The sequence below is a fragment of the Procambarus clarkii genome, chromosome 45 (genome assembly GCF_040958095.1).
Source record: "Procambarus clarkii isolate CNS0578487 chromosome 45, FALCON_Pclarkii_2.0, whole genome shotgun sequence".
Lineage (NCBI taxonomy): Eukaryota > Metazoa > Arthropoda > Malacostraca > Decapoda > Cambaridae > Procambarus > Procambarus clarkii.
In genome coordinates this window covers 30,220,105-30,228,060 of record NC_091194.1, presented here as the reverse complement: position 1 = coordinate 30,228,060, position 7,956 = coordinate 30,220,105, and the positions used below count along the sequence as shown (strand labels likewise).

The window sequence follows — 7,956 nt, the reverse complement described above, 5'->3', positions numbered from 1 at the left end:
TCTGAGAATTGAAGGCAAAATCACATATCGTGATACTACATAAAATAGTATCGAAATATTGGTAAAAACGAATATATTTACGTAAAATCACACTACATGAAAAACGTGAAAAAAGTCACTATTTTACCATATATGAGGATTTAAACTTCAAATCATAGAGCGAGGTTTCGTATTATTAGGTCCAAGAAAAGACATGACAATGTTGTTTCCAATAAAAATGATAAAAATTAATGTGTTTTCATTAGAATTAACTAAAATATTCCTGATTTTCCGTTTATATTACCGATGGAAGATGTACACGAAAAACGCTCTAATCCGGCTTAAACGTCGATATATGCAATAAAAACAGAACTTCTCCCCTTTTCAATATCTTACTCAGTATTTTAACGAGAAAGAAATAGATGATTGAAAATGAAGTATTTAAGGTTATTATCTAATTAACTATGTGTTTGCATCATTTATATCGTATATTTATGAATTATTAACAATAAACTGAAAATTCACAAAAATGTGGAAAAACGGCAAAATATTGCCTAATTCGATGATATTTTGTTTAAATCACATAAAGGGAGAGGAGATGATGAACGTCAAAATATTGCCAAATTCGATGATTTTTCGTACGAAACAAAATGCAAGAAAACTTGCTTAAAATGCAATATTATGCGAAATTCTGAGATTTGAAGGCCAGCTCACATATCGTGATACTATATGAAACAGTATCGAACTATTGGTAAAAATGAATATATTTACGTAATATCGATTACTCACTTTTCTACATGAAAAACGTGAAAAAGTCACTATTTTACCATATTTGAGGATTTTAACTTCAAATCATAGAGCGAGGTTTCGTATTATTTAGATCCAAGAAAAGACATATGACAATGTTTTTTCCACAACCCGTTCTCACACAAGACAGCACATATATGACTTAATGCTTAAAGTCAATATGTGGAATGTGATTTAGTACATATGTGATATATTCCCAGTTAACTTTTTTACCAAGGCTCAAACTCTTCCTCACGTACCAATTTACGTCTCACAGTACTCGTCCATCAACGTAGATAGCTGAATAGTCGTGATTGGTTCAATTATAACGAAAATTGTAGTTTTCAGGTCCCACATGGGTTGTGAAATTTACCTACTATTGTCCATGCTCTTATAATATTACAGATCAGCTACATCCTATTGAAGGCTCGTAGTTTTGTTTTGAGAAATATTAGTTGTTCTTAGTAAATTATAATAAGCACAATAAATTATTACATAGAATAACAGTGCTTCACCAATCAATATTATATACCATAGTTTGTGCTTTAGAAATCTTTAAAGAATGTTTTGTAGGAACGCTAACAGAAAACGATGTTATGTTGGAATGTATATAGGGTAAACTACTGCAAACAGGATGGTATGGTGTGGATTATAGGAAACTATAGGATTAGTATAGGGTCCACTACCACCTGTTAGGTGGGTAAGGGGTCCAATAACACCCGCAGGATGAGTATGGGGGTCACATCCACCCACAGGAATGGTATGGGGATCACTTCCACCCACAGGAAGGGTATGGGATCCAATACCATCCACTGGATGTGTATGGCGTCCACTACCACCGACAGGATGGATATGGGCTCACAACCACCCACAGGATGGGTATGGGGTCCAATACCACCCACAGGATGAGTATGGGGTTCACTATAACCCACAGGATGGGTATGGGGCTCCAACCACCCACAGAATAAGTATGGGGTCCAATAACACCCACTGGATGTGTATGGCGTTCATTGCCCCCACAGGATGACTATATGGTACAGTATCGCCCACAGGATTAGTATATAGGGTTCACTGCCGCCCACAGGGTCGGTATGGGGTCCACCGCCACCCACAGGGTCGGTATGGGGTCCACTACCGCCCACAGGGTCGCTATGAAGTCAACTACCGTCCAAAAGGGTCGATAGGGGTCCACTACCGCCCACAGGTTCGGTAGGGGTCCACTGCCGCCCACAGGGTCGGTAGGGGGTCCACTGCCGCCCACAGGATCGATAGGGGGTCCACTGCCGCCCACAGGGTCGATAGGGGGTCCACTACCGCCCACAGGGTCGCTATGAAGTCAACTACCGCCCATAGTGTTTGTATAGTGTCCACTATCGCCCATAGTGTTATTATGGGGTCCACTACCCCTCATAGGGTCGGTATGGGGGTCCATTACTACCCACAGGGTGTGTCTGGGGTCTATTTTGGCAATACTGCTTTTCCAATCTCATTTGTTGTTCAATGTAAAATATTTGTTGCTCGACTTGCAACAATTTATATATATATATATATATATATATATATATATATATATATATATATATATATATATATATATATATATATATATAGTATAGTGCCTTTGCAATAATGTACCAATGTGTGTATTTTCATAACCCGTTTTAAATTGTTGAAAAATAAATAACTACATTGTGAATGCAAGTCAATGTTTACATGCTAAATCAGAGTTGCCAGATTCCGCTTAAAATAGCAATTGTGCTTATTTTCAAAGCTTGAGAGTTTAGCTTTAAAGTAGTTAAAGCTACGAATTTCGCAATTTGCTATGTACTTTAGTGTACTATTTTAAAATAAGGTTGGTTTTTAAGCTGCAAGTCATATGAATCTCAAAAAAAGTATATTATTAACAATCTTATCTCCATAGTTTACTAGTTTCTGTAAATCAGATCTGGTAACTGTAGGCCAAGTACTGGAAGACTCAAGACACAATGTTTGTGGAAGCTATTAGTCTCTTTGAAGAAGTCATCTCGACAGGATCTTCCAGCTCCAGCTATAAAACTTCACCACACATGGATCTACCTAGTACATCAAACGGTAAGAAATTACTAAACTGTACAAAGTTTTATGCTAGAACATTTGTTACAGAATTGTCCCTGTCAGGGACAATTCAGTCCCTATTCTATGTGTACTCCATCGCATAGTGACGGAGTATGTGGGAATAATTTTGTTGACACTGTCCATTTTGTCAATTCTACAACAGCAGATAATATGAATTCCCAGAGATATTTGTAACTTGAGATACTTGGTTTGGTTTGGTTAAGTTAGGTTAGGTTAGGTTAGCCTAACCCAGTAAATCCTCCCCTGCTAGAATATAAACCCCGGACAAAGTGCTCGTGAAATGCCAGGCATTTGCAAATATGAGGATGTGGTTGATTATATTATATTCTTTTCTATATCATAGATGTTCAATATATGAAAAATATTTTAGACTTAAAAATGGACCCCTGAGGTACTCAACTTACCACATTTCTTCATATTCATTCCCATTTAGTATGACCTTTTGCTCTCTTTGTTTTAACTATTGTTTTGTGCACTTTACAATTTTTTTCATGAACCTGTAATTTCCTTGCTAGTCTTCCATGTGGTACCTTATTAAAGTCTTTAGCATAATCCATGTATACTACATCCACCGGAAACCCTTTATCTGAGTACCATGTTACCATGTCCCAAAAGTGAGGAGGTTTATAAGGTAGCATCTGTTTTTAAGAAGACCATGGTGTGTCGATTGAATAAGATTGTTCACTGAAAGATGGTAAATGATTCCCTCCCTTAGGATTTTCGCCATGAGCTTGCAGATGTGTTATACCTAGCTGATCGGACATTAGTTTTGTGCTTAACTCTTTCTGCTTTTTTTTTAAATACTGTAAGGGTGAAATTTTCATATTTAAAATCTCGGGGTACTATCCCTTGGTTCAGATATTTTGTGGAAAGTATTTTCAGCAGTATGCATAGTTCTTCTGTCTGTTTATTTTCCTTTATAATTAAGGTTTGTTTTCTTTTGTACCATAGAAAGTACCACAGAAAGATGTTATAATGTTGTGTTAGCTTTTCTGTACAATTTTTCTTTTTTGTTTGTATAAAAGGCTATGCAATGAATTCAAATATTTACGCTACCAATCTATTTTTCAGATAGATCATCGGATTTTGACAGTATGCTGTACATACCAGATGTTCCAAAAATAACTACAGACAACAATAATGGTACTGTGTTTACTATTTTTATACTTTATATATAGGAAGACAGGTTCAATCAATGAGCATTTTAATATATCATCAAAATTTTCATACATTTCTTTCACTTTGTTACACTTGTAAAAACTTATTCTTAGCTATATTTATATAAATGTTAATACCACTGTTAAATGAACATATTGATTTGTGTCCTTATTAGTTATAGCTTATTTATGTTGACCCAGCACCTTACTAAAGGGATTACCTTAACTTGTGTCACTATCTCTCTAGGGGGCTCCAGGTAGGCAGTATAGGTAATGCCACTAACATGCATATCATTATGGGAAAGTCCATAATTTAACACATAATTATAAGTAGGTAATTTGTAGCAAATTTTAAGATTATTAATAGGTACATTGTAGCATAATTTTGCATAAGCATAATTTTCTTGTTTTGTTCTTGTACTTTTCCTTCGAACACTATTATTTTCTCTTCAGAATTTCACCGGAGAATAGCAGTGATGACTAGAGAACATCTTGAACGTGAGTACCAGAAAGCACGTGCTGCAATGATACAAAGAAATGAGTACTTGAAGAGACTCTTAAACGTGGAGGAACCAAACTCAATAAAGGTGACAAACAAGAAACAGAAAAAAGATAACATACAGGATGTATCACACATTAATTCAAAACAAAGACCAGCTGCACCCCAATCTGATGGTAATCTTCTATTATTTTTTTAACAATATTTCTACAGCTGTTATTTGTGTACTTTCCAATAATATTTGTTGCCTATTTTTAAGTGTATGCTAGACAATTATGGAGATTAAATTACTATAACACTGAACAACTTGGTAGCATAAAGTTAGTTATAGTAATATCTTGAGATTTGTCTGAAAATATTAATACTTGTATACAATTTGCAATTATGTACCATGCTTAAATCTTCAAATGTGCCACCCAGACATTCTGCCTGCTATACTTTCACCACCACACATTCAAAATGCGGGCTATTCTACTAGTGGCAGAACGTACACTCAAAGTTATTTGGCAGCTGGTGAAGAAACTTTGGAATCATTTGATGTTGGTATGTCCCAACATCATTTGTTGGTATTTAAATGAGGGTTTATTTAATGGACACACGTCATAAATATTATGTACAAAAATTGTGCTTAATGCCTATGAAATTTTGTTTAACATATTATACTAATCATTCCTTTCACTTACAAATTTTTCTTACTAATTTGTAATCCCATATTTCAAAGTACTTGCTGCAGAACTTGAACAAATTAAAGATTCTCAGCCAAGTGTTTCTGACTGGCAAAAAAGAAGAAAAAATGCAGAGATTAATTGGGGAGAAAGCAGGGCAATGCTGTTCGATTGGACATTGTCTGAGTTGGGTGTTCCAGATAAAGGTAAATTAAATATTGCTGTGTTCATTAAGGTTATACTGTATAATAAGCATCATATGCAAATTAATGACACTCTATTAATACATTTAGACTTCAGATTGTTTAAAATGTTAGGTATACAGTATTTAAAATTAGTATAAATAATTACCCCTTTTTTCATCAGGTAAAGTTTGTGTACAATGTACAAATTGTGAGGCAAGCATCAAATGTGAAGGCTGTTTTGCATTTTTGTGTCACATTTGTGACCAAATGCAACATTTTCTCATGCCTTTCCACCACAGATTATATTGGAAAAATGGCTTTTATGAGCCATTAGACCCGACACAAACTGTGTGCCCTGAAGGAAATATCTTTCACTGGAGTAAGTATACGATACCTGTATAAAATCCGTACTTTGTTCCGAGATTACTTCTACTTCCCAATCCCAGTCTAGAGCTACGATTATCTTGGTATAACAAAATAAAATGAATACATGTTTCATTTCAGTCATTACAACATTTGGAGAAGTCTTAAAGTTTAAACCTGACACTTGGTTTTATAGATTGATTTAATCGTCTGATTGTTTCTTTTCTGTGAATTTCTCAGTCATTATCTGGAGAATAATGTCAATATTTTGAACAATCAAGAAACAATGAAATATTCAGTCTGAAATTCTTTTCCATAAAACTCATTTTGTCAAACTGTCTTCCTTTTCTTTGTTACCAGAACCTGTTGTACCAGCCCAACCACCAAATTCTTGCCCCAACTGCACAGATTGCAAGTTTAAAATTTCAAGCTCCAGCAATCTCTGCATCTTCATCACTATAATGGGTAAATATACTTTAAAATTTACCCTTTTATTTCCATTACCGGATATTCCTGAATCACAATACATTTTGAAATTTTTGTTGCTATAAATGTTAATTTTTACATCACTATTTTAGCAAGTCGCCACACCACTCAATGCACTGTATTTTAAACTACAGGAAGGTATGACCTCTATACTCCAATCTATACATGCTACTGTGGATATGAGCATCAACAACTAGGCAAGACCATGCACAAGTCTGGTTTCTATTCATCATTAGGAAAGAGCAGCACATTCTACAGCACCAGTCTGCTTGAATCATGGCACCATATAAAAAGAAATTGTCCCGGAACATCATTTCGGGCATTAGTCACTGCACTGGAATCCTTTGGTGCTTCTCGTGGGCGTGTATGTTTTGATACCGTTATTCTTAATATTTTCAGTTTTATATTTCAATACAAAAATTATCAAAATTTTGTAGTAATGTATTTTCATTTATTAATAATTAGTTTTTAATTTTGTTCAAACACAAAATGGAATGCTTTTTTTGTTTATTTATCTTATGTCATAATATGCATTTTAAATGTCACCATCTAAAAAATTCTATTCCTAGATTGGACCCATTAATTATATAACTTCGAAGAGAGTGTTCTTCGAATGGCGATTCCAGCAATATGAGCTGAGAAAAATTAGAGGAGAAGCTGACAATGAGTGTCCTGCTTGTGATAAAACGCCTTTAGCAGTACATATTGATGGCAACAAGAAGCTGTATCGTTACAACAAAGTTGGGAGGTAATAAAATGTGCTTTACAGATACTTAATGTATAGTATTCTTTTGTTCTCTACACACACTATATTATAATGAATTATATTGTCTTCAAATTAATGTTCTTATAAATAAAGTATGCACATATAAATATACATTGTCATATGACATATTTTTTAACTGAGTATGTCTTTATAGTTTGCCTTTCAATTGCATCCATATCATCATTTTATTTATCTAACACCATGTAAATTTTTGTTTTATGTAAAATTTAGCAGTGCATCAGAATTCTTCATATAAAACATTTTTTGATACCCCATTACCCATTGTTTAATATTATAGTGGTTACAGACAATAAATAATTATTTCTGAATTATCATTGCAGAGGTATCAGAAACCCCTATTATTCTGATAGTATCTTCAGCAAAGATGAAGATATTCAAGCTCATGTTGGCACTATTCAGAGCTTGAAAACTAAGGTGAGTTTTATTATATATTGAGAAACCTTCAATTTTACCTAATAACTGTTTGGCGACTATAACATATGGTGGCCATTTTTGTATTTTTTCATTATAGTTTATATATATTGAATAAGGAAATATAACCCATAGAAATTCTTATGTGCAACAACAATGCCTATCGCGCAAAATAATCTCTACCTTCTACCCGTCCTACATAATTATAATCATGCTCACCAACTGGTTATTTAGTTACTATAAATATTTTTGTTTAACAGAGTAAGCACACGTGTGGAGTGTCTACATGGAAAGCTGCTCAAAATAAGCCTCTTTCATTCCAAAGTTTGGATGAAACAGGAATCAGCATGGCCTCCTGTCGACATGGTATTATCCTCCACACCTTGAATATGTATCAAGGAGAGCTGTACAGTTATGCCCACTATTTGCAAATTATGTATTTCAAATACGTAAAGTTTATTTGTCAAGACATAATTTGCAAATATTGGCCATGGGCCTTAACTGTGGCTCAGAAACAATCACA

At 34.3% G+C, this 7,956-nt stretch overlaps 1 long non-coding RNA gene across 1 annotated transcript; it reads left to right on the top strand.

The window, feature by feature from the left end:
• Window positions 1–2,758: 2,758 nt before the first annotated feature.
• LOC138350370 (uncharacterized) lies at window positions 2,759–4,690 on the top strand. Its single transcript, XR_011222064.1, has 3 exons — window positions 2,759–2,856; window positions 3,952–4,023; window positions 4,491–4,690. It is a non-coding gene; the product is annotated as an uncharacterized lncRNA (long non-coding RNA).
• Window positions 4,691–7,956: the final 3,266 nt, after the last annotated feature.